Genomic DNA, 27,824 nt, shown 5'->3' with positions numbered 1-27,824 from the left:
AAGAACTTGGTAATAGGGCAATGAAATCTTTGCATCATCAAACGGCAGTAGAAGGGACCTCAGGAGTTCTCTGGTGCCACCTCCTCACGTTAGAGATAACAGAGGTCTCAGGAGACCTGTTTCAAGGCTGCACAAAGAGGAGGGAGGTGGGAATCTGAACATGAGTTCTAGGACTCCACAGTACCACCTGCCTCCCCAATCACAGATCTTATGAAATTTTGACATAAGTGCTGCATTAAAAAACTCCAAATCAAAGGGGACCCATAACCCACTACCAAACGCATGTGTTGCCCTTCACAGAAGGGAAGGGATTCCAACTGTTGAATGTGCTCTGACTTTGCAGTCACAAGGTCATTGCTTCTCTCATGATTAGACCTGAGAGATGATACCAACTTTGCTGCTAGCTAGCCATGTGGCTTTGGGCAAGTGTCAGATCTCAATTTCCTCTTTTGAGGCATGGATGAGGGGAGTGCAAAAGGCTCTTCCAATGCTGTCCTCTGATTCCAAAAAGACAAACAGCCCCAAAAATTTGTGACCTCATTCGTGTGGGTGGTCTTTCCCATAACACAGGTCTCCACCCATCCCTGCCTGCCCATCCTGTGTGGCTCTTACCCACATCCTTCCCAGAGTTCAGCACAAGGATCCACTCAACATGTCAGGGGCCTTCCTTGACATCTCTTGCCATGACAAGGATACCAAAGGAACACCCACATTGTTCACTGATCATCCCACATTTTTGTCACAGGACCAGGCTGTCTTTTCCAATCCTATCCTTCTCTGGTGGCATCGTTTTCTTTGGTTTGTATCCATATTTGGTCTGTAACTGCAGCCTGTTCCCACTCACTAGGCACCTCCCCAGTGCTCTCTGAGAGTAACAATATGAAACCAACAGCCTTTCGCTAGCATAATTCTTACCCTGGACAAACAGGATCAGAACCATGATGAAAGATGCTTTTTAAGTGGGTTTTGATGACTGCCCAAGTTCATTTAGCCTGTAGAACTAAGAATTGAACACTCAGTTGTCTTTTCCTTCTTACACAAATTTTAGGGCTTCTCCCCAAGAAAGTTGAGGTTTATTCTAGCCAAGGCCCAAACTCCAATATTTCAAGGGATTTCCCTCATCAGGGACCCAGATGCTTCTTGTTCATCAATGAGCTGCTTTCTACATGACTTTATAGATTCAGTTTTATATATCCAATTCAACCCAGCAAATTAAACCCAACATGTTGGCTATTTACCACGGATTATTATGACAAAGAAACCATTAGCTCCTGCTCTCGGGGAGCTTATATGGTAATGGTTCATGAAAGAACCAAACAGCAAGATGACTGACATGACAGAGAAGATGGAAAGCTGAGAGGGGTGGAAGATCGGATGGTGTTTTGGTTTGGATGTTGTTTTCTTGACCCTTTCTTTCCCCTGCTCTCTCCACCTCTCTCCCCCACAAAAAACAAGAGGTGATAGGGAGTTCCCTAGAAAAACACCTTGTCATTTCACCACTCTGTAAGAAAGCTGTAGCATCAAGAGGATAATTCTGACTTGAGATTTTCCCATGATCATGCTACCCCCAAAACTGAAGCTGATCAAATGTATCAGACACTATAGATGTGTTAATCTTATGCATTGTTACAATAGCTAATGTAAGCAAGAGAGCACCTACCTATTGCAAGAACTACAGGTGGAGTGGGAATGTAGAGGAGAGATGCGAATGCAAGCCATCCCCAAGCATCCTCATTGAGTTTGCCAGCAGAGCTGCACTCCAACATGGCCAAGGTTGAAATGGAACTTGGCTGACCAGAAGCAGCCATGATTGAGAGTGTATCCAAGCAGGCAGAAGCTGACATACTAGATATGTCTAGGAAAGAAAGGAAGCAAATACAGAGAAGCTAGTTAAAGGGGGCATGATGGTCCTAGGCACATAAAACTTAAGCAACCTATCAATCAATCAATAAACGTTTATTAAGCTCCTATTTGCCAGGCACTGTACTAGGCACTAAAGATAAAGATACAAAGAATGAAACAATCCCTACTTGCAATGAGCTTACATTCTAATACGGGAGACAAGTATATATAAAAATGAATAAAAGTTAATACAACTATGTACACACACACACACACACACACACACACACACACACTCCATAGATATACCAAACAGTAAACACAAAGTAGTTTGGGAAGGGAGCAGAATTCAAAATCCTTAAGGATAAAAACTGTTTTTGCTCTTTCTTTATGTCCCCAGAACTTAGTATAGTGTCTAGAAAATATTAAGCACTTAATCAATGTTTTTTGATTAATTGATTGATTTTAATGTTGGATGCTATTTTGTACACATAGAATAAAAATTTGGGTCCTGGGTATTAATTAGAGCCAGAAGGAAATTGAAAGACTAGAGATAAATCTTTCTTGTTCTGACTGGGGATGGGATGAAGGTGTGGAGATTCATGAGAAGAGACCCAAGCAAACGAAGTATCTGAATATCTTCTTGGTTTGAGGACCATCAAATGTCCAGGACATATGCACAGCTTGTTTCTTTAGTTAAGTTTCATTTATATTTTCTCAGAGACTATTTGGATTTGGCAGAGATTCAGATGAGAATACCCAAATCACAATTCCTCTCTGCTACCTATTGGTTATGAGAACTAGAGACGTTATGGCAGATCGTTGAGGTCCAAGTTCCTCATCTCCAAAATTAGATGGTTGATCTAGCAAATATGTTCCTTTTCTAATCTTATGATTCAATGAATTATAGGTATAGAGGACCAATATATTTGCCTTCTGGATCACAATGCTGAGTTCCCAATAGTATCATTTTATCTTTGAGCTGCAAGAAGCTTAAAGATACTAGATTTAGGACTGGAAGAGTCTTCAGAGGTATATTGCCCAGTACCCCCACATCATACTCTCTAGGTACTGTAGAATCCAAGAAGAAAATTCTGTTAATTCAATTCAATAAACATCTAATAAAATTAGACATGTTTACATATATACACATATGTATAAATGTGTGTATAGATATATGTGTATATGTATGTACACATATACACACACATATATATGTGTGTATATATATATATATATATATGTACATGCAGTTATGCAGCATAATGGATAGAATATAGGGTCTGAATTCAGGAAGATCTGAGTTCAAATCTGACCACTAGCTATGTGACCTCAGGCAAGTCACTTAACCTCTGCCTCAGTGTCCTCAGCTGTAAAATTTGGATAATGACAGCATTTAAGTCTTGGGGTTGTTATGAAGGTAAAATTTTTGTAAAGTGTTTAGCACAGTATCTGCACATAGTAAGAGCCACGTAGAGACTAGTTATCATTATTATATGAAAACTCCATATCCATGAAGGCTTCACAGTCTATACGGTTGTCCACAGCAAATTCTTTACGTCTGAATTCCTGCTGGACTTGTGGTCTCTAACAGCTAGGTAGAACAGTGGGTGGACTCTAGTGCTGGAGTAAGGAAGACCCGAGTTCAAACCCTGCCTGATACTTATTAGCTGTGCAAGCCTGGACAAGTTACTTAAGCTCTGTTTGCCTCAATTTCTTTGATTGTAAAATGACATAATAATAGCACCTACCTTGAAAGGTTGTGAGAATCCACTGAGATAATATTTGTAAAGCACATGACAGGAGTAGTAGATGGGATAGAAATGCTTATTCCCTTCCTCCTCATTTGTCAATGAATCACCTATTTCTTTGTGACATCTCTCATGTTATTATTCAGCTTCTCATGTATTTATGTATTTTTGTCTTTCCAAGATTCCAAGTTCACTGAGGGAAGGCACTATAACAGTGCTCATGCCTATGTCTCATGGTGTCCAGAACAATGCCTGTCACATGGCACTTGTACAATCAATCCACAAGCATTTATTAAGTACCTAATTAATAGGATATCAAGTGGGATATTATTAGAAACTATTTTGCTCAACTATGTGCCAATAAAAAAACAAATAAAATAAATGAATATTTTTTTAAAACACCTAAATTAATAGAACAAGCAACAGAGATTTTAAACTACCTAATTGCAGATGAAGAAATTGAACAAGCTGTAAGTGAACTTTCAAAGGAAAAAAACTCCAGCATCACATGGATCCAACAAGTGGATTCTATCAAACATTTAAAAAACAATTAATTCCAATACTACAAAAACTGCTGCAAAAATAGCAAAAGAAGGAACCCTACTAAATTGATTTTATGGTCATGTTACATAAACCAGGAAGAGCTGAAACAGAAAAGGAAAGCTATAGACCAAATCCCTGATGAGCAAAGATGCAAAAATTGTAAATAAAATATTAACAAAGAGGCTAAAACAGCATAAAATTATACACTATGACCAGGTTAGATTTATACCAGGAATGAAGTGTTGGGTTAATATTGGGAAAACTATAAACCTAGTTAATCACATTAATAACAAAATCCTGATTGTAGCAATTGATCTAGAAAAAGCTTATGACAAAATACAACACCAATTTCCCTGTAAAAAGTAGAAAACATGGCCCTTTTCTGGGAAGGACAAAGAGGATAGATAGATAGATAGATAGATAGATAGATAGATAGATAGATAGATAGATAGACAGACAGACAGACAGACAGACAGACAGATAGATAGATAGATAGATAGATAGATAGATAGATAGATAGATAGACAGACAGATAGATATGTGTGTATTTATGTATGTATGTATATATGTATATATACACACCCATATACGTATATACACACATATAATACTATGTAACACTATATAATATATGAATATATTTCTAAATAAATATATATCTAAAACCAAGAGCAATCATTATTTGTAATTGAAATAAATTAGAATCTTTTCAGTAAAATCAGGGGTGAAACAAGGATGCCCACTGTTACCACTTCTTTTTGACATAGTACCAAAAATGGTGACTACAGCAAGAAGAGAAGAAAAGGAAATTGAGAGAATAAGCACAAGTAAAGAGGAAACAAAATATAATGGTATGCTTGAAGAATCCTAAAGAGTAAAATAAAAATTAATTGAAGCAAATAATAACTTTAGTGGGCAGCTAGGTGGCCCAGGAAGACCTGAGTTCAAATCTGGCCTCAGACACTTACTAGTTGTGTGACCCTGGACAAGTCATTTAACCCTGTTTGCTTCAGTTGCTTCACCTATAAAATGAGCTGGAAAAGGAAATGGAAAACAATTCCAAGAAAAACCCAAATGGGGTCATGAATAGTCAGACAGGATTGAGCAAAATTACTTCAGCAAACTTGCGGGATATAAAATAAATCCACAGAAATCATCATTATTTCTATATACCAATAAAACTAGGTAGGAAAAGATAGAAAAAGAAATTCCATCTAAAATTACTTTAGAATGTATAGAATACTTGGGAGTCAACCCACTGAAATACATACAAGGACTATATAAATGCAACTAAGAACTACTGTTTATAGAAATAAAGACAAACCCAAGTAATTGGGAAAAAAATACTTCCTGATAAGTATGATGAATCAATAAAATAAAAATGACAATATTACCTAGGTTAATTTACTCATTCAATGCCTTGCCAATCAAACTACAAAGTATTACTTTATAGAACCAGATAAAATAACAAAATTCATACAGAGATTAAAAATGAAAATAATGAGAAATGGGAATGAAGGGGGTCTAGCAATATCTAATCTCCAACTAATACTAAAAAAGCATTATTTTTCAAAATAATTTGGTATTGAGTAAAAATACAGAGAGCCATCAATGGAAAAGATTAGCTATACAACATATGTGTCTAGTATTCTATCTGTATTTGATAAACACAAAGATCCCAGTGACTGAGAAAAGAACTCACATTTGATTAAAAAAAAATTCTGGGAAAATTGGATAGCAAAAAGGGAAAAAAATGGATTTAGACCAATTCTTCCCACCTTTTACTAATATCAACTTCAAACAGATGCTTGATCTAGATATATAAAGTCACATCATAAGTAAATGAGAGAAACATGAAAAATTGCTTATCAGGTCTGCGGACAGGAGAAAAGTTCACGACCAAACAGAAGATAGGATCATAGAAAATAAAATGGATAGTTCTGATCACATACAGTTTTAGAAGTTTTGCATAAACAAATCCAATAAAGCTAAGGTTAAAAGTTTCTCTGATAAAGGTAATTTTGCAAGATATAAAAGAAACTGATCCAAACTCCTAAGAGCCATCCCCCATTTGATATATCCTCTAACGATGTGAAAAGACAATCCTTAAGATGAGAAACCCAGGCTATCTATATTGCAAATAAAGGGGGAAAAAATGTTCTAAATCAATACTAATTAGAGAAGTATAAATTAAAAGAATTCTGAGATTTCACTTCATGCCCATCAGGTTGGTTAAAGTGACAAAAAGGCACTTGGTTATTAAAAAAGTTTTATTCATGTGTTTTGTTTTTATATTACAAACGTTGCCCAATTACTTCCATTTCATGAAAGGTATCTTAACAAAGCAAAATAAAATAAAATAAAATAAAGCAAAACTAGCAACATAGTGGTCTCATCTGAAATAGTATGCAACATTCTATATCTGTAGCACATACTTATCTGTCTAAAAAATGAATTTTAATGAACATCCATTTTCTCTCTCTCTGCCACCTTATGGTGGAGAAAGGGGAATAAAAATGAATTACTTGTGACAATTATGCATAGTTAAAGAGAAAAACAAATCCCACACTGTGTGTGTACAAATGCACACACAGACATACGTACATATACATGTAGACATTCGTGTCTTGTTCTTCATCCTAAACCCATCACTTTTCTGGCAAGAGACAGTAAGTTTCATAATCCTTTGGAATCGTGGATGGTTATCATATTGATCATAGTTCTTAAATCTTTCAAACTAGTTTGTCTTGCCAATGTATGTTCCCTGGATTTTGCTTATTTCATTCTCCATCAGCTTATATAGCATACACTATTCTTTTGGTTTTGTCCACTTCACTCTTCATCAGTTCCTCTAAATCTTTTCCTGGTTCTCTGAAATCATCTGTTTCCCCCTAGGGCACAACAGCAGTGCCTCATATTCATATGCCACAATTTGTTTAGCCAGGCATCATGCCAGGCATTGAAGAGAAAGAGAAAGAATGAAAAACTCTACTTTAAGAACTATTGATTGATTAGTGGATTGATTTGGAGTGATACCAAGATGAATAAAAAACAAGTTATGCCCTTAAGGAGCTTACATCCTAGTGGAGGAAGTGGGGCAGGTAAATAGAATACAAATTAAGGTGTGGATACTCAATAAAGGCACAAAGGAAGGAGCTGGCACTTTCATTCATTCTTTCATTCATTTGCTAAATATTTATTTCATCTTCCATGTTTGTTGTGTTATGGAACTGTGAGACTTTGTTCTTAAAGAGTCTTCAGGCTCCTGGTATGCTGACACCCTTTTGGGGCTTGCTTTTCCCATGTGGATACTATGGGGGGCTCAAAAGTGTATTGTTCAGATAAAGCATCTATGAGGTCTCTGATTACTGCTCTGAAGTTTCTTGGAGAGAGGGCACTAAAACCTAGAGATGTCCTCTTTCCCTGCTCCTTCTCTGCCTCTCCATCCACCTCAGTCTCCCTTCCCTACTCATGCCCAAATATTGTCAGTAGCTGTTATGGGAATCACTAAAGCCTAGTGGAGTTCTTGGTACTTAACAGTTGCTTCATAAATGGGTGTTGAATGATGGGCATACTCAGGAACTGAAAGGTTTTGGAGCCCTGTCCTAAAATGCCAGTCAGAAGCAATTTCAAGGGGGAAAACAATCATATCTTTAAGTTTCATAAGTTTAATAGTTAACCTGGTTGAGGCACTGGAGGTAGAGAGATGGGGGTCTTGGATTTTGTGTCCCTTCTGCCATGTAGTCTATGAGATATTTTGGGGTCTATCCCTCTTGGTGGCCTCTGTTTTCTCACAATGTCTCTAGGTTTTTGTGCTCTCACAAACAAGATGCTAGAGAAATTAATGTCTTTCTTCTTTCGGTTTTTTTTTTTGAGGGGGGTAGGAATAGGGAAGATGGGGGAAGGCCAGTGAAGGAAATGAAAGGGCTTAGAGGATGGATTCCTAGATCACCTTTATTCCCACAACTCAATATGAAATGTATCTTTGTCTCTGAATTTTTGTTTGTAGGGAAAATATGGGTCTGTCTCTCTCACCCCATCCTTCCCCTTCCCCCAGCAAAATCTAGGTTTGGTTTTCAATACATCGGAATAATCAAAGCTAAGAGAGATTGAATCATCTTAGCTATTGTCATCACCAGTAGCAAAATAGAAAACAGAAGAAATTATTGGAAAATGACAACTGTTTCCTCCCTAATATGTTCCCCCATCTTGTGGTTTCCTGATTCATAACAATCGTATTTCAGTTTTGGGTGGGCTACATCATCAAAATGACTAAGATGGGAAACAAATGGCTCCCAACACCCTCATTTTTAAAGACATGAGTCTGAGGGGCTGCACTGGGGAAGGGTAAACTTACTGAGGAATTTATTGAATATCTAGAGAGTGCTCCGCACGGGGGGGACTCTGGAGAGACAAATGAGGGACTTAATCGATTTTAATCCACTTAAGTACAGAACTCCTGAGGCAACAAGGTGGCACATGGATAGGGCACTGGGCCTGGAGTCAGGAAAACCTGAGTTCAAATCTGGCTTGGATACTTATTAGCCATGTGTCCCTGGGCAAGTCACTTCACCTCTGTCTGCCTCAGTTTCCCCATCTTTAAAAATGGGTACAATAATAGCACCTACCTTGCAAGGTTATTGTGTTAATCAAATGAGATAATATTTGTAAAAGACTCTGTAAATCTTAAAGCACTATATCAGTGCTGGGCTTGTTATTGTCACCATCCTCATTCTTATCCTCATCAGTTTCATTAATATTACGATTATCCTCTCAGCTAAGTTCCAGTCTGAATCACCATCCACCTCTTGTCCATCTCAAACACAATAGACAGTTTAAATTCAACATGCCCAACCTCAATGATCTTTCTCCTCAAATCCCCCCTCTTCCTAATTTCCCTATTGCTCTCTAATGCCATCCTTCAAGTCACCATGCTCACAACCTAGATGTCAGCCACAACTTCTCTCATGCATGCTTCCCATATGTCCTACACACTGTCAAGACTTGTAGTTTCTACCATCACAGTATCTACTGTACATGTATGTCTTCTTCTTCTCAACCCACAGAGATGCCACCTGGTGCCAGCTCTCCTCACTTCACCCTTGGACCACTGGTGTAGACCCCTGGTTGTTTCCCTCTCTCAATTCTTTTGACATTCTAATTGATCTCCCTTCAGCTGACAGCGATTTTCTTCAAACACAGGTCTGATCTGTCAACCTCCCTTCCCCTCAGTTCAATAAATGTCAATAGCTCCCAATTATCTCCAAGATCAAATGTTAAATCCTCTGCTTGGTAATTAAAGCCCTTTAAAACCTGGCCTCTTCCCACCTTTCCAGACTTCTTATGCAACTCTTCCCTTCACATACAGAGGCCTTCTTGCCATTCTGCTCATATAACCCTCTATATTCTGAATCTGTCTTCTTTTGTATTAGATCCTGCCATGCCCAGGATGATCACTTTGCACCCCACCCTCCCATCCCAGCCCCACCTCTTGGCTTTCCTTCTCCTTCAAGACTCAGACTAAATCCTGCCTTCTCCAGGAGGCCTTGCGGAGTTTTGCCCCCTCCCCTGTTCCTGGTGCCTTCCTTCTGAGATGACTTTGCATTTACGTTCTATATGTCTTCTATATAAGTAACTGTTTACATGTTGCCTCCCCCAGTAGAATGTGAGCACCTTGAAGGCAAGAAACTGTTTTTGCCTATTTTTTTAGTCTCCAGCAATTAACACCATATCTGGCATGTATTAAATGCTTAATAAATTCTTGTTGACTGACTGACTGACTTATTGTGCGAGTACATGCACTAGATAATTTTAAGGAGACGGCATTAGCATCTGGGCAAAAAAAGGGTCAAGGAGGCCCCCAAATAGAAGATGATGCTTGAGCTAAACAAACTGGGGAGTCTAAGAGAAGAAGGGAAATAGAGAATACATTTAATTGCTATAGGTATGCCCTCCACCAGTGCCAGTCCTAACCTACCCATTGTGTTTTATCCTGCACTACTTTTCCAAGTTGTCCTACTGACCCCTCAAAAAAAGATCCCCTCAGTGTGCTGGGGGGCTTCCTTCAGAGTTTTTCATACTTTTCTTAAGTCTCCTTAGGTCAGGAAAACATACACATATAAAGACAAACAAGGCATGGGCATCTTTCACTTTTAGAAAGAGTAGTATAATCCCATCAGGGAGTGAGTCTTACATGGAGCCAGGAAACCAAATGAGGAAAAGGGGGAGCTTTTCAGCTGTTTCAGTTTCAAGAGAATCATGAGATATCAGATGTACTCATAGGAAAACAATAGTACTTTCCAAATTCAAGTAGAAAGGATTGGGGAGTTATATGCTTTTTTTGACATTCAAAGTCCTTCATAACCTAGCCCCCTCCTACATTTCCTGTCTTTTAAAAAAAATTTTGGAGGCAATCAGGGTTCAGCGAGTTGCCCAGGGTCACACAGCTAGGAATGTCTGTGGTCAAATTTGAATTCAGGTAGGGCCAGCGTTCTATCTACTGTGTCACCTAGCTGCCCTTTTCCTGCCTTCCTACACTTTATTCCTTCCCATAAAACTCTTCAATCCAAGGGTACTGACCTCTTGTTGCCTCACAAACCAGACTCTCCATCTCTGTTCCAGACATTTTCTCTGGCTGTGCTCCATAGTGGGGAATGCTCTCCCTTCTCATCTCTGCTGACTGGTTTCCATGGATTCCTTTAATCCCAAACTAAAATCCCATGTTCTATAAGAAACTTTTCTCAGCCCCTTTTAATTTTAGTGCCATCCCTCTCTTCTTTTTATGTATTTGTTTGCTAATCCCTTTCCCCATTGCACTGTGAGCTCCTTGAGGGTAGGGAATTCTTTGCCTGTCTTTGTCTGTCCAGTGTTTAATATAATGCCTAACTCCAAGTAGGTGCTTAATCAATATTTACTGACTGACTGCTATGCTTTGTTAATCAAGAAATATTGATTAAGCACCAGGTAGCAACTCAGATCCTCTCCATCAGGATGAGAAATTAAGAGTTGGCCAATTCGTATTCTCACTCAGATATTCCCATCTACACCTGCAGTGACTTGTGGGCAAGATTTTATTCTTAGAGGAAAAAGTAAGATTTCCCTCTGTGTGTTCATGCCAGCATTAGATTACAATAAATATGAATAAGAAGTAAATAAGGACAGAGTGGCCTAGTGAATAGAGGGAAAGCTACTGAGTCTAGAAGACCTGGATTCAACTCCCCTCTCTAATGGGGGCTGTCTGAGACCATGGGCAAGTCTCTTAATCCCTCAGTGTCCCAGGCAACTCTTGAAGTTTGTATGTTAAAGGTGACAACTGTTGGAATATAAATAGATCTACATCTCTAGAGGGAATTTCCACAATGGGACTTTTCCATACAGAAATTACAAATCCACATCAATATATAAATAATATGATAGGATAAGATACAATATAGTAAAATATATAATATCGTATAACATAATACAATACAACATAATATATGACATGACATGATATAATCACATCTCAATTAAATTGCATATGATACATATGTTATCATGATGTTACATATTATATGCTATATATTCAAATAATGGATTTGAAAGAGATCAAAAGAAGAGTAAGAGTACAGAGAGGTCAAAATAGAGTTTCCTATGGACTCAGTGAAAATTTCTTGCCAGAGATGCAAACGATTCTGCAAATTCCTGGAACACATGGCAGCCATGTAGTAGGAGATAATGATTTTAAGCCGTAAGTCACTTCAGGTCTTTCAGAGAGATATAAGACCACATTGGTCAAAAACTGTCCTGAGGCTACCTCCATCACACCCAGATGAATCCTTTTTGCCTGTACATGATGTCTTGGTTTTAGAATCCTGACTTTGCAAACTTGGTAGCAGAATGTGATAAGTATCACAGCCTGTTCAGACTGTTCTGGTAGTCTGCAAGCTCCATGCAAGCAAGAATTGTTTTTTCTTTTGTCTGTGTCCCCAGCACCTAGTCTAGTGACCGGTATGTAGTAAGCACTTAATCAATGCTTGTTGGTTTGGAATGATGGATGTAGGACTGATGGACTGAAGATTAACAAACATCCTCTAGCAGGGACAGATTCAAGACCATGAGTTCAGAGGAGGGGTTCATAACTTGGAATCCATGAAGTTGTTGTTTTTAAATATATACATTTTGATAACTATTTCAACATTATTGGTTTCCTTTGTCATTTTTTGTGTTTTAATTTATACATTTATACACATTATTCTGAGAAGGGGCTTATACTTCATCAGAATGTTAATGGGTTCAGTGACACAAAATCAATGGTCTATAGAATATTTTGGGAGAAGCCAACTCAGAGGCAGAGGAATAACTAAATGATCTTTTCCTATTATGCCAGTGCTTGGCATAATTCCTGGCACATAGTAGGTACTTAATAAAAGCTTAATTGCTGACTGCTTTTTTCATAATGAGGATCTAGGAGAATGTCCATCATTCCACCTTCAGACTGGTTCTTTCCAAGTACTGCTTTTAGACCTCACTCTAAGTCACTCTCTAAGTGATAAGTGTTTTTTTGAGCTGAAATTCTCATTTTAGTCAACATCAGCCTCCAGGCTTGGGAAGGCCATCCCCAAATGGGGTGTTAGGGTTAGAAATGACAGGTTGAGAGAAATTCGAGGGGGAGGTTCAATTTGGTTAGCTTGAAATGTTCCACTTTTCCACATCTGTTTCAAAGTCAGATTCTTTTACTTCCTGAGCTTTAAGGAATACCAATCCCCCAGGCCATTTAAACAGCCCTAAAATGGGGATACAACTGCGGTTGAGTAGGTTGTGGGTGCCTGAGGATCAATTTTCTTTCTTTCATCCTTATTGTTATTATTCTTTCTGCTTTTAATGCAATGCCCCTCCAGTTACTTATGCTAAAGCTATACGAGTCAAAGTGAAAGAGATAAAGCGTCAATGGAGAGGCAAAGCTTCCCACAATCTCAAAATCTCATGATGACCATTTTTTCTACACACATTGCCCCCATCAGAAAATACTCACTTCCTGCCACTGGAATTTAGGAGGGAGATTTTGTAAGGTGGTAGAGGTGAGGGTATGTGTGGGGGAGGATTTAGATCCTTTCATCTAATTTTTCTAAAAGAAAATAGAAGAAATCCAAAGACTAGGACCTGTACACCACAGCAGTGGTTTATAAATGCAGTACGTTGATTTTTTTTTTTTTTTACTATGTGAAGCAGGATGCCTAATATCTGTATAGAACTTTATGGATCAAGATGAGTATTTAACACCTATTGAGGCACTTTAAAGCCCATTTTTCTTCCTTAAAAAATAGATTTTATTGATATATCTTTTGCTTTTACATCACCACCTAAATTTCCCTTTGTTTCTCTTCTATGATTCCCATTTTACAGATGAGGAAACTTAGGTTGAGACTCAGATGACATGACTTGTCATCATCACAAAGTTAGTAAGCATTAAGGAGCAAGATCCAAGCTCAGGTCTTTCTGACTCTATATTTTTTTTCCACCTATCCACTGCTGCTACCCACACTGTATAGATGTACAAAATCATCGTCATCACCATCGTCTTTTTCATCATCATCGTCATCATCATCATCATCATTATCGCTAGCATTTATAAAGTGCCTCCTATGTGCCAGACACTGTGTTAAGCATATTACCAACATTATCTCATTCAATTTTCATAACAACACTGAGAAGTCAGGCAGAACCAAGTCAGGTGAATTTAAGTGACTTGCCTGTGGATTTCATGCAGAATATGTGGAAAATCCTTTAAGAAATCACCTTTCCTTTTTTTCCTTTTTGGAGTAATGGCTTTTGACTTCTGATTAAAAAAAAAAATGTCACTTTTTCTCTTAAGAAAAAAAACACCAAATTTTAGAAGAGATAAGAAAATGCCCCCAACCTCCTTTCATTGGAGGGAATTTCAAAGCAGTGTTTTATAAATAAATCACTTCTAACTCTTAGGTTTGTTTTGGTTTTTGCAATCCCAAATTACCTCTATTTTTCATGATTTCTCATTGCTGCTAATTTTCTTCTGGTGATATTTAAGTATCAATAGTGACTCAACCCAAACATGAGAAATCCAAATGACTACTTCCAAAACATGAATAAAGTAAGTAAAAACTAATTGTTCAGAGTTTTTATTGATCATTTATTGATGATAAAATGCATTTATATAACAGACATTTCTAGCTCTACTCCCTTTGCCCTCCCTTTTCACATTGGTGAGTCTCTCTTCATAGCAAGGGAAAAATCAGTTAAGTCAAGTCCGCTGACACACTGGCAGCTGGTAGCACAGTGAAGAGAACTGGGACATGGAGTCAGGAAGACTTAAGTTTGAATCCTGCCTCAGACACTTCCTAGCTGCATGATCCTGGGTGAGTCACCTAACTTCTCTCCCTCTGTTTCCTCACCTATAAAATGGACACAATAATAGGGTTGTTGTGAGGATCAAATGTGTTAACATCTGTAAAGCACTTTGCACATCTTAAAGTGCTATATAAATGCTACTTAATCTTATTAGTGTTTTTATGGTTACTAATTGCATCTGATACCATCTGATGCAACATTCTGTACCCACTGTCTTTTTCAGTTTCCACCCATTGTTTGTGGTTCTTTCCTCTAGAGTCAAGCAGAACACGTTTGATCTCTCTTTGACATGACAGGCCCTCTAACACTTGACCACAGCTCTCAAGGCCCTCCCCAGGCCAGTCTTCTCACAGTGAAATATCTCTATTTCCTTTAACTGATTCTCAGGCGTAATGAATTAACTCCAAGATCTTTATCATCATAGTGAAGATATGGGACTAGAGCACAGGATTGACATACAGACGAGAATCTCTCACAAGGAGATGATGACTGACATCACAGGAATGGATAATATTTCTAAGGGTTCCAGAATGGCCCCAGAGTTCAAAGGGTGTTCTCATGTGGACCAGATCCATGGAAGGAAATAATTCCAAAGTATTTTCCTTTTTGTTTGTGGTATCAGTTGCACCAGCTTTCATTTTGTAAAAGGGAATGACCAGGTTGGTAATGATATTGGCAATAGAGGGCTTCTGCCCATGCCTGCAAGGAGATCCCAATGACATTTTTTGGATGTTCCTAATGGCCCATGTCAACACTTCTGCTCCAAATGCCAAGCATTCCAGAAGTTTGTGTTGCCCAATTTACCCAATAGGACCACAGATCTCCTTGTCTTTTCATTATTCTTAGCCATCAATGTTGATAGACTTCATTTAATTCATTCATTAAATACTTATTGAGCACCTACCATGTATGAGACTATGTTAGACTAAAGGTGATGAAAACAATGAAAGATCTAGTCTCCGGACTCAAGGAGCATCCAATTAAATTCCATCTTATTTTATCAGAATTTTGGCATTGGAAGCAATCTCAGAAGTGATCTTATTCTGCCTCCCACAAAATTCAAGGCTCTCTTAATAGTGAATGTGACCGGGTTGGAAAGAAAAGATATTTTGGTCTGAGTACAAGGGAAACTTACCAGGATAAGTGGCACCAAAGCGATAGAAGATGAGGAACTGATCAACATCCTGAGAAAAGTCAGGGCCACCCTTTTCTTCCCTCATTGTGTAGTTTTCTATATGGAACCCACTTTCTTCAATGAAGATCCACTCAAATGATGGCCTTGTAGACAACACCCCTCTCCAACTCCACTGAACTGACTAATTGGTCTCTCTGTAATGGAGGACATGCAACTTAGTTAAAATGAAGATAATGTTGAGTAAAGTAGAACTAAGAAGATATACACAATATAAGAAGGAAAAAAATGAAAGTGAATGTTGCAAATTTACAAAGAATAAGAGCCTGACCTCAAAGAAGAGATGAGAAGACACTCCCACTCCATTCCTTTCCAGAATGGGTTGAGGTGGGGTGGAGCCTGGGTGTAGAGTAGAGCTGGGGAACCTGTGGCCTCGAGGCCACATGTGGTCCTCTAGCTCTTCAAGTGAGGCCCTTTGACTGAATCCAAAATCCACAGAACATAAAAGTCACATTTGAGGTCTTAGAGGGCCACATATGGACTCAAGGCCACAGGTTCCCCACCTGGTGTAGAACACTGCAGACAATGTCAGATATTTTTTCCCATCATACTGATCCAGTTCTTCTGATTCCCATTATCATCTTCTACTTTTTCTTATAAAAATACCTTCTTGTAAGGGCAGGTTCTCTTATTGGTGGGGACAGGGAACTGGAGGACATTTAAATAATTTAAGTTAATATATAAATACAATTTTAATTTAAAACTCAGCCAATCTTTGGGGTGAATGTAAGGAGGGATCAGATGTGGTAGCAGCATCACTGACCCAAAGTCCCTTCCTCAGTTATTTAACAACATGCCTAGGTCCCAATTTCAAAACAACCATAGTAACATCTTCATTCTAGTCCAATTCTCTACTGTTCTTCGCTATAAAATATGTGACTACTAGAAGATAAAACAGCCAAGAGTGACACAAACATGCAGCAGCCACATCCCCCAGGTCACCGTCCTAAGCACCATCCACAAGGAAGGTTCCAAAATGATGCAGGTGGATGTGGAATGTGGAAAGCTGGAGTGACCTACAAGGCCACCTGTAGATAAAGGAGCTTGGGGAGAAGCACACACTTTGCTAGGATACACAAAAGATTTTATTTTCACCAGTGTGGAAGAGTGGATTGTGTATTCGAATCAGGAAGGCCCAAGTCTGAATCCTGCCTAAGATGCTTAGCTCAGTGTCTGTGGACAGGTCTTCTTACTGTAAGCCTCCGTCTCTGTTTATAAAACAGGAATAATAAGACCACCTACATCAAAAGGCTGCTAGATGGCGTCAAATGTGAAAAGATATAGAAAACACCTTCCAAAATAATGATAATAATGATATCTGACACTTCTACACAACTTGCCATGTGCCAAACACTTTACAATCATTAGCTCATTTGAGCCTTGCAACAACCCTTGGAGGGAGGTGCTACTATTATCCATGAGGAAACTGAGGCTGGCAAAGTTGTAGTGACTTGCCCGGGGTCACACAGCTGGTAAGCATCTGAGGCTAGATTTGAACACAGGACTTCCTGACTCTAGGCCCCACACTCTGTCCAGCATTGTGTGGTAGAGGGGAAATGAAGTATTCAGAGCTGGTTGTGACCTGGATAAGCCAAAACCCAGAGCTTGGTGATCAGCTTCTCAAGGGTCAGCGCAGTGTTCTCCAGAGTCCAGTGTCATCTGTGAAATAAGAAGGTGGACTTGATGGCTTCTGAGGTCCTCTCCAGCTCCAGAACTCGGAGTCTATGAAAAGCATTCTGAGGGAGAAATGGGAATTTCCCAAAGGATTATATAAAGCATATAGATAAAGTGATGTTAAATGCTCATCAGGCACCAGGTCCTGTCCTAAGTATGAGGATCACAACAGAAGAAAACAAAGCTGTCTCCAACCTCAAGGGGCCTATGCATTCTAACAGGGGAAGATAAGGCAGAAAGGAGACAGCTACGGCTCCATGGATAGAGGGCTAGGACTGAGAGTTCAGACTCAGATGTGTATAGCTTGTGTGATCCTGATGACTAGGTTAGGTAAATGAGAATAATGAAACGAGTTTGTTTCCCTTAACCTCCCTTAGCCTTAGTTTCCTTTTCTGTAAAATGGGGATAAAAATAGTACTTACTTCACAAACGAGTGAACATATGTAACAGTTGGCAAACCTTAAAGTGCTACAAAAATGCAAATTATTGTTACTCAAACACAGCAAAGCTATAACTCACCCATGTTCCTACAGGTAGGTGCCAGAGGCAGGATCTGAACCCAGATCTTTCTGACTTGAAGCCTAGTAGTCTATCCACTAGGCAACACTGCCTCCATCCCTATGCAGCCATGCTTGACTTATGTAAATCACATTCCATTGTATAAACACTACATGACCTTGCATGGAGTAGGGGTGGAGGTGGGGATTTTGGACATCTCTGCTCTGGGGGATGGGGCCAGTGCTGGAGCGGCCCTGGGATTCGGTAGGAACAGGAGGTTGAAGATTCAAATAGGTCAGCATTTTCCCCACAGCTTGGCTTTGGTGAGGCATGTTTTCTCCAAGTTCTCCATAGCTACGTCAGAGCTCTCCCCACCCTGCTGACTCTGGCAGGGAGAAAGGGAGAGACAAAGATTACGGCCTGCCACGAAGCCCAGGTGCCCCTTAATGTAGCACAATGTGCCCACGGCGGGGCCTCTCTGCTGGTCTGCCGATGTCCTCAGGAGCGTTCAACTAAAAGGGACATTTGCTGACGTCCGTAGCTGGGATTCACAGCACTGGTGGCTCCTGTGGGCCTGCCTCTCACAACACTGTTGACAAGATTTGGGACTTGCTTTTTACTCCTTTAAACCAAAGTCATCTCTGGAGCACAGTAAAACTCGAATTTGTACCCAAGCAAATGTGGTTCAGAAGGACTTCTGGATGACCTGAGGTGATGAAACATTAGAAACACAAGGCCAGGAACAAGGAGGAAAAAGGAATAAAACACAAATTTTCCAGCAACAAGTCAGCAGATTTCTAGCTCTGACTCAAGGCTCTTGTCATTTGGAAGATTTCATTTACTTGCTCAGGGGAATGCAGAACACACTTGGCACAGTTAAAATGCACTCCCATCCAGGCATCTGTTTTAATTCCAATTAGGTCACTTATGACTTGTGCGGGCAAGTCACTCAACTACTCTGTGCCTCTGTTTTCACATCTGTAAAATGGGGACATAGGATCAGACAACCTACAAGGCTTCTTCCAGCTCTAATTCTATGATCACAAGGCTGTAATTGAACTCTTGTCACATTCTACATGACTATGTCAAACTGTGGTGGGGTCAGCCCCGTAGGACCTCTGACCATTTGTTTGGTGACTTGTTTTAAAGTCAGACCTTCAGCAAAGAGTGGGGTTAGGGAGCTGTCCTGGAAACTGCTTTTTTTGTTGTTCAGTCATTTTTCAGTCACGTCCAATTCCCGGTGACCCCATTTGGGGTTTTCTTGGCAGAGAGACTGTTGTGGTTGGCTATTTTATGAATGAGGAAACTGAGGCAAACGGGATGAAGTGACTCGTCCAGGGTCACACCACTAGGAAGTGTCTAAGTCCAGATTCGAACTCGGAGAGATGAGTCTTCCGGACTCTAGGTCCGGCGCTCTGTGCACTAGGTGCCCACAGCTGCCCTACACCCTATGTTGCTATTAACTCATTATTTCTTTCTTCAAGTATCTTCTCTTTCATTTATTTTATTCCATAATATTTATTCATTGCATTGGTCTTCTTTTCTGCTTACTTATTTCTGTAATGGTTCCTTTTCCTTTTTTGAGGCAATTGTCTTTTACAGTTATTTTTCATCAGTTTTGTCTGTCATCTATTGCTGTCTGTTAGTTAGGAGCTGACCATTTTGAGACCTATGACCTTCCCATCTTAAAGGAAGAACCATGGTGCTTTGCACATAGTAGGTACTCAACACATGCTTGATGTAAAATAAGACTCTGTTTCCATCTGTATTTATATTATTATTTTAATAACTAAGTATAGATAGATGATAGACAAATATATAGGTAGATGGATAACAAAGTGATAAATAGGTAGATAAAGTGATTGATAGATAGGTAAACAGGTAGATAGAGAGATGATAGATCACTAGACAAGTGGATAAAGATCGACAGATAGGAAGAGAAGACATTGATTAAACACTCACTATGTTTCAGACACTGTTCTAAGCAACTGAGGATACAAATACAAACAAGCAGGACAGCCCCTGCCTTCAAGGAGCTTATATTCTATTGCAAGAAGGGGGAGTCAGAAAGTGAGTGGGGGTGGTGGTATGGGAGGCAAAGATGTCTGGCAAGGAAGTAGAGCAGTGCAGAGAGTGAGCCAAAGCATGGCTAGGACCCTGACTGAATGGTCCCAGTGAGGAAGAGTAGGGTCTCAGGGCAGAGCTGAAAGTGTGAGGTGAGACATAAATGATTTCATATTAATATTTAAGCTGGAGACCATGTAAGAAAATATATAAAGAAATATTTAAAATATTCCTAAGTAGAAATATTTAAATAGAATGGTTATACCTTACTCAGTCCAGGAGTGTGCAGAAGTCAGCCTCACTAGGTCTCTATTAAATTTTCAGAAATCAGAAAACATTTACAGGGCTTGATTAACTGATTGGTTGATTATCTAGACTTCAGAAAGTGATGGAGAAAATGATACTATGCAGATTAGATTTAAATGTGTTTGAGCTTACCTGTTTGCTTTTTTCCTGGAGAGTCAGTTGTTAAACATTTGCCAGGACACTGATAGGTCCCAGCAAAGGATCATCCCTTGATATGATAATACCCCTGACCTCCTTTCTCCGAACTACACAGAGTGTATTGTTATGGGGCTTATATACAGAGCTGTGCATTCTCTTCTCCTCTGCTGTTCATTTGTAAAATGAGAGGTGGGATTGTGAGTTCTCTACCACCCCTTCCAGCTTTCCGAGTATGTGAGCCTCCATCACTGATCTGTCTTATTTCCCAAATCCAGCTCAGTGATACATGGCTCAGGGATAAGACAGACAAAGTAGAACAAAGAATCTGGCATTCTAGTTGATAATACCAGAAGTGATTCTCGCCTAATTTTATATAACTGCAAGAGGGAGGCTGGCACAGGGCTGGCCCTGGAGGTAGGACAGCTGAGCTTGAAGTCTTTCCTGCCTCTGGCCCCCACTCTCCATATGACCCTGAGGAAACAACTTGACCTCTCACTGCCTCAGGCAACTTTCTAAGACAGGAAGTACTAATTTTCATTGGTTGAGGAAATTTCCTCATTGGGCTCCCTTTATTAAGGAAATCAAGACCCAGTTTAAAACATAAATCCCTAGGCCTCTACAGAGTGTCATGGACATGACAGACACTTAAATACTTTAAGCTGAATTGAATTGAAACCAGGGCAAATCAGAGAGCAATTTACCTCCCTTGTTCTAGATACCAAGACTCTCTTAATATGCTCTAGGATGAATTAGCTTCTTGGGCTGATGTGATGTAGCCCTGAATTGTACTGAGAGGACAATCCACTAAAACGCGGACTTTTTTTAAAAAACAAGAACGGTTATGTAACTCCCATCCTATGCATGGGAAGTTGATTTTCTAAAGCCAAGGGTAAAATGCTTTACGTCTCTACCCAGTTTCCCCTGCTTTGTCATGGTCCATGGTTCTTGCTTGTTGAGATTTTGTGTCTCTTGTTACTGTTCTGACATCATCTAAGTTGTGTGTAGTCTATGCCTTCATTCAAGTCATTGACAAAAATGTCAAACAGCCCAGGGCCAAGATTAGATCATTTAGTAAGTGCCTACTACATACCAGGCACAGTGCTAGTTGCAGCAGATACAAAGGAAAAATGGAAACAGGAAGCCCCTTTAACGCAAATAATGAATTTCCCTAGTGGCCCCATTGTTGGAATTCACACTTCTTATTTTCATGGGCCTGGAGCCAGGGACCATATTGTACAAAATTATGTTTCTGAATGGTGTCAGTTTGAATACATGTGACTATTTCAGGGAACCATTATTTGCCTTAATCAGAACATAAATGCTGTCCCTGTCCTCAAGTAGGATATATTTTATTGGGAAGACAAATGTATATAAATAACAATATATAAATTATATATCTGATATATTATTAATATAGTATATACTTATGCATATTCTACATATGTTATATAATTTATATAACATGTACTTATATATATATAAATTATATAAATAAATATTAGATTAAAATCTAAGTTTCCTCATCTTTAAAGGGAAGGAGTTTGAATATTCTACAGTTCAATTCAGCAAATATTTATTCACGTCCTGTATATTCAAGGTCAGTTCTAGCTTCTAAACATTATGATGAGCATAGGCAGAGCATACCAAGAAGTTGGTAGGATCAAGGATGGGAACAATAGGAGGGGGATAAAAGTATAAATGTATGGGAGAAGAGGTGTTAAATGCTACTTGTTTCATATTGCGAGTAAGGTTGGCGGGGGCTGCTCTTTCAGAGGAAAGCATCAAAGAAAGAACCAAGATGGAAACGGATAGAGGATAATGGAATAAAAATTTCATAGGGTAACAGATTTCAAACTGGAAAGGACTTTAAAGTCAGGAAACTGGAGTCCAGAGAGATTAATGACTTGCCCCAGATCACTCAGGAAGTAACAGTCAGGATTTGAATCCAAGTGCTCTGATCACCGAGCTGAGGAGAGTGTCAGAGCTCAGGAAGAAGAAGGATGAATGTGAGAGGGTCCTCCTGAGCATGAAGGGCTGTGTATTCAAAACAAAGCCTAAAGGAAGACTGTTGGGATTTTCTCCGTCTCCAGGGTAATTAGTATATATAATGGAGAATGGGCTGAATATACAGCTTTCTGGCACTCTTTAGAGTTCACATGAGGGTAATTTAGACTTTGTTGGGTCATCCCTTTCCTTGGACTCCCTGATAATTAGCTGAGAAGTCATCCCAGGCTTTTTTAAATGAGAAACATGTCTCTTTTTTCCCCTTTCTCATTTTCTTTTGTAAGCTACCAATACTCTTAAAAAATAAAACCACCAGACTCCCAGAAGATAAAAATCCATTCTCTCTCCCTGTACACATAAGTGCATCCTCACATATTCACATGCTGCTGCAGATTTTAATAAGTTCCCATGAGCAGGGCTCTTCAAATATGGGCAAAATGCAAAGAGAAGAAAAAATGTCACTTTGAATGAAAGGCACTACAAAAGCAGGGTCGGGGCAGCCACAGGACTCACAAGTTGCTCCAACCAAATTACAGTCCTTGATCATTGAGAATTAAAAAAAAGAAAGATTATTTTATACTCTGTCTTGGTTTTTGATTAAATGCTTAGAAATGAAAAAAATAAGGGTTTTCTTGGTTGAACAGCATGTACTGCTGGTAGCAGGATACCCTAGGACCAGTATTTTCCAAGAAAAAAGGTTTCCGTAGCAGTATTCTTTTTAAATATCCATAGGATACACCTATAATACAAAGTGTCTCCATAACAAGCTGCCATTAGGAACACTCATATACAGATGTTTGCATGATGTTTGCAGAATTCAAAAGAACCAGGCCAAGGCTCCTGTCTGAAGTGTTATGATCAGCAGGGATGAAAGGCAAACCATGAGGGTACGGGAGAGGAGTTCCACTCAGCCCCAAATTCTAGAACATCAGTCTCTTTAAGGGGGATGCTCAGGAATAGGGACACGGAGGTGCTCCAGAGTTCAGATTAGAGCTGATACTTGGCAGAGTCAGATCTAGATGCCTGGGTCAATGTGTGAGACTGGGGTGGGTAGAGTTGAGCATCTAGGTAGCACAAGGAATATTGTACTAGACTTGGAGTTAGGATGATCTGAGTCTGAATCCTGTCTCACACTTATCACCTATGTGATCCTGGGTAAGTAACTGATAACCTCTCTGAGTTGCAGTTTCCTCATCTGTAAAATGGGATTAATAATGGCACCTACCTTTCATGGTTATTTTATGTATCAGATGAGGTAATATACATAAAAGAATATTGCAAACTCTAAAGTGCTATATGTATGCTATTATTGTTATTATTAACCTCAGGTATAACTACCAGGAAAAGGAAATGGGTCGCATGACAGTGCTGTGAGAACTTACTGAATTTTTGCACCTTGGGTCAAAACTCCCATCACTTCATCTTAGTTATATCTATGTCATATGATTTTACTTCTAGCTCCACAGCAAGGCAAATTTTTACATTTTGCTGAATCAGATGACCACTACTGAGCCATCAGCTCTGACATGAAGCTTTTTTTAAAAATGGAAATAGGAGGGTGGAAAGATTAGCTCAGTTCAGTCAGATTTGCTCAATGCTATTGAAAAGAAATGCTATGGGAATAAATAAAAGAATAACCAACCTTTACATAGAACTCTATGGTGCTGGAGATATATTATCTCATTGAATCCTTAAGATAACCTTGTAAAGGAAGCACTTTAGACAGCATTATCCACAAATGAGAAAACAGGCTCAGAGTGTGTAAGGTCGTACATCTAATAAATGTCCGAGTTTAGATTTCAAACCATGTGTCTACCAAGTTTTAGCCCAATGCTCTATCCCCTACACCGTATTGCTTTATGAAGCCCCAATTCAAATTTCAGAGCAGTGTGGAAGAAGTTAGATTTAGACCAACACCTCACACTTTATGCCAAGATAAGCTCCAAAGGAATAGGTGACCTAGACATAAAGGTCGCATCATAAACAAATGAGAGAAATATGGAGAAAAAATCCCTAATCAGACCTATGGATAGGAGAAAAGTTCATTACCGGATAAGACATAGAGAGAATCACAGAAGATAAAATGGATAGTTTTACCCATTATATTCATATAATGGATATATACATTTTTTTTAAAGTTTTACGTAAAGAAATCCAATAAAACTAAGACTGGAAAGGAAATAATTAACTAGGGGAAAATCTTTATCTATGATGAAGGTCTCATCTGTGAGATATATAAGGAATTGATTCAAATGCATAAGGATAAGAGACATTCCCACAACTGATAAACGGTCTAAGGATAGAAAGGAACAGAAAAAGAACAAGCATTTATTAAATGTTTACTGTGTGCCAGGCACTATGCTAAAAGCTTTTACAATATTATCTCATTTGGTCATATGAACAGGGAAGAAACTCAAACTATTTATAAAGATATTTTTACAATTATCCAAGTCACTATTAATTAGAGAAATTCAAATTAAAGTAATTCTGAAATTTCACTTCATATGCATTGAATTGATAAAAATGACCAAAAAATATAAATGTTGGTGGTCCTTTGGGAAAACAGGCAGTGTTATACTGTTGGTGGATTTGTGAATGGATACAACCATTCTGGAAATAATTTAGAATTATAGGCAAAAATTTCCTAAACAGTAAATGACCTTTGACCCAGCTATACTAATGCTAGATTTATATCCAAAAGAAATAAAAAAAATAGAAAAAGATCCTATATGTACAAAAATATTTGTAGCAGCTCTATTTTGGGTGGTGGCAAAAAGCTGGAAACTAGAGGATGCATGCCAGCTGGAGAATGGCTAAATAAGTTGTGGTATCTGAATGTGATGGAATGTCACTGTGCTTTAAGAAATGAAGAAACAGATGATTGCAAAGGGACATGGAAAGACTTGTATGAACTGATGCAGAGTGAAGTAAACGGAACCAGGAGAAATTATATGATAACAATAATATTGTAAAGACAACAGACTTTGAAAGTTGCAAGAACTGTGATCAATACAGTGACCATTCATGATTCCGGAAGACGTGATGAAACACTGGACACATTACAAAGAGCTGATGGATTTATAGTGTAGAATATCTCACACACTCACACACACACATACACTATGCATATTGGTTACAAGGAATTTGTTTTCTTATCTCCTTTTTCACAGTGGGGTAAGGAGATAGGAACAAGAGAAAATCAATTTCTGTTGATTTTTTTAAAAGAGAGATTGGGGGTGCTACACATATTGCATGGGTTTTCAGACGAGGTCTTCGTATTATCAGTTTTTCTTAATTGTCTTTGTCACAAGAGACCTCTCAGGACATGGAAGTCATCTGTAAATGTTCATAATGAGAAAACAAAATATATGAACTTTTTTTTAATGAAAGTAGGCTATATCAATTAAGAACTACAAAAGAGAATTAGTGTGAAAGATCAATCAATCACTATTTATTAAGCACCTACCATGTGACAGGCACTGTGCTAAGCACTGAGGGTATAAAAAGAGGTAAAATTCAGTCCTTGCCCTTGAGGAGCTCAAAATCTAAAGGGGAGACAACAAACAAATACACACACATATATGTACATGTATATGTGTGTGTGTGTGTATATATATATATGAACAAGTCGTATGCAGGATGAATAGGAAAAATTAAGAGAAGGAAGGCACCCCAATTAATAGGGTTTAGGAAACATTTTCTGGAGAAGATTGGATTATACTTGTGACTTAAAGGAAGCCAGGATAATAAGTGAAGAAGAGGAGGGAGCTCATTCCCTCCATGGAAGACAGGGAGGACAAATACTCAGAGGGTCAGAGGAGAAAATGGGACATATTTAAAAGATGTTGCAAATGTGAAGTTAACAAGCCTTGGCAACAACTTAGATATGGCAGCTGAAAGACAGTGAGAAGTCAGGAATGACTCCTAGGTTGTGAGCCTGAGAGACTGGATGCTGTTACTATTTATAATAATAGGAAAAGATTTGGTCGGGGGTGGTTGGGGGGAAAATAATGAGGTCCATTTTGGATGTGTTAAGGTTAAGATGTCTATTGGACAGCCAGAAAGGGATGTCTGAAAGGGAGCTGGAGATGTGAGATTAGATGTCATCAGAGAGGTTAGGGCAGAACACGTAGACTTGAGAATCATCAGCACAGAGATGGTCATCAAGTCCATGGGAGTTAATGAGATCACCAAGTGAAATAGTATAGAAGGAGAAGAGAAGAGGGTCCAGGACAGAACCCTCTGGGACACCTATTATTAGAGAGCATGATCTGGAGGACAATTCTGTTAAGGGAATTGAAAAAGAGCAGCCAGATAGGTAGGAGGAGAAATAGGATAGAGGGTGTCCTGAAAACCTAGAGAGAAAATAATATCAAGGAGGAGAGGGTGATCAACAGTGTCAAAGGTCACAGAGAGGTTGAGGAGTATGAGGGTTGAGAAAAGGACACTGGGCATGGCAACTAGGAGATCACCGGTAACTGTGGAGAGGGAAGTTTTGGTGGAATGATGAGGTCAGAAGCCTGATTTTAAGAGGATAATAAAAGATAGAGAGAGAGAGGAGAGAAAAATGGAAGCACCCATTGTAATCAACAGATAGGTGGTGTGGTGGATTGAGTGACTGGGCTTGGAATTAGGAAGACTTCTCTTACTGAGTTCAAATGTGGCCTCAGACACTAGCTGTGTGACTCTGGGCAAGTCACTTAATCCTGCTTGCCTCAATTCCTCATCTGTAAAATGAGCTGGAGAAGGAAACTGGCAAACACTCTTATAGTACCATTACCCAGAAAACCTCAAATGCAGTCACAAAGAGTCAGATACAACTGAAACTACTTAACAACAGATTTTAGACAGTCTTTTCAAGGAGTTTAGCCGCAAAGGGCAAAAGAGGTAGAGGATGATAGGGGGTATAGAAGAATCACAAGGGTTTTTTCAGGATGGGGGTGACATGGGCAGCAGGAAAGGAGCAGAGAGGGGTGGGAGGAGAGGAGGGAGGAAGAAGGAGAGGGAAAGACAGAGAGACAGAGATTGAAAATAAGTGAAAGAGTGGAGATGACAGAAAGAGCATGGAGATGAGGTGGAATGGGATCACTGGAACAAGTAGAGGAGTTAGCCTTGGTAAGAAGTGAGGTCACTTTATCGTGTGAGACATGAGGCAGGAGATAGGGTAGAAGGCATCTGAGTGATGGGAGATTAGAAAGAGGGGAGAAGAGGAAGCTCACAGCAAATAGCTTCAATTTTTTCTATAAAAATGGGACAAATTTCTCAGCTAAGATATAAGAGAGAGGGGGGTGCCACAGGAAATTTCAGGAGAGATGAAAAGGTTTGGAGAGTGGGCAGACAGTTAATAAGGCTTATAGAAGGATTGCCTGTCAACAGCGAGGATTGAATTGAGGTTTGTAGTGGACCCATTCAGGAGGGTTACATGATTTTTGGTGCTTCTGTTTAAC

Source organism: Notamacropus eugenii, chromosome 3, assembly GCF_028372415.1.
Source record: "Notamacropus eugenii isolate mMacEug1 chromosome 3, mMacEug1.pri_v2, whole genome shotgun sequence".
Lineage (NCBI taxonomy): Eukaryota > Metazoa > Chordata > Mammalia > Diprotodontia > Macropodidae > Notamacropus > Notamacropus eugenii.
This window is presented reverse-complemented; position numbering follows the sequence as displayed.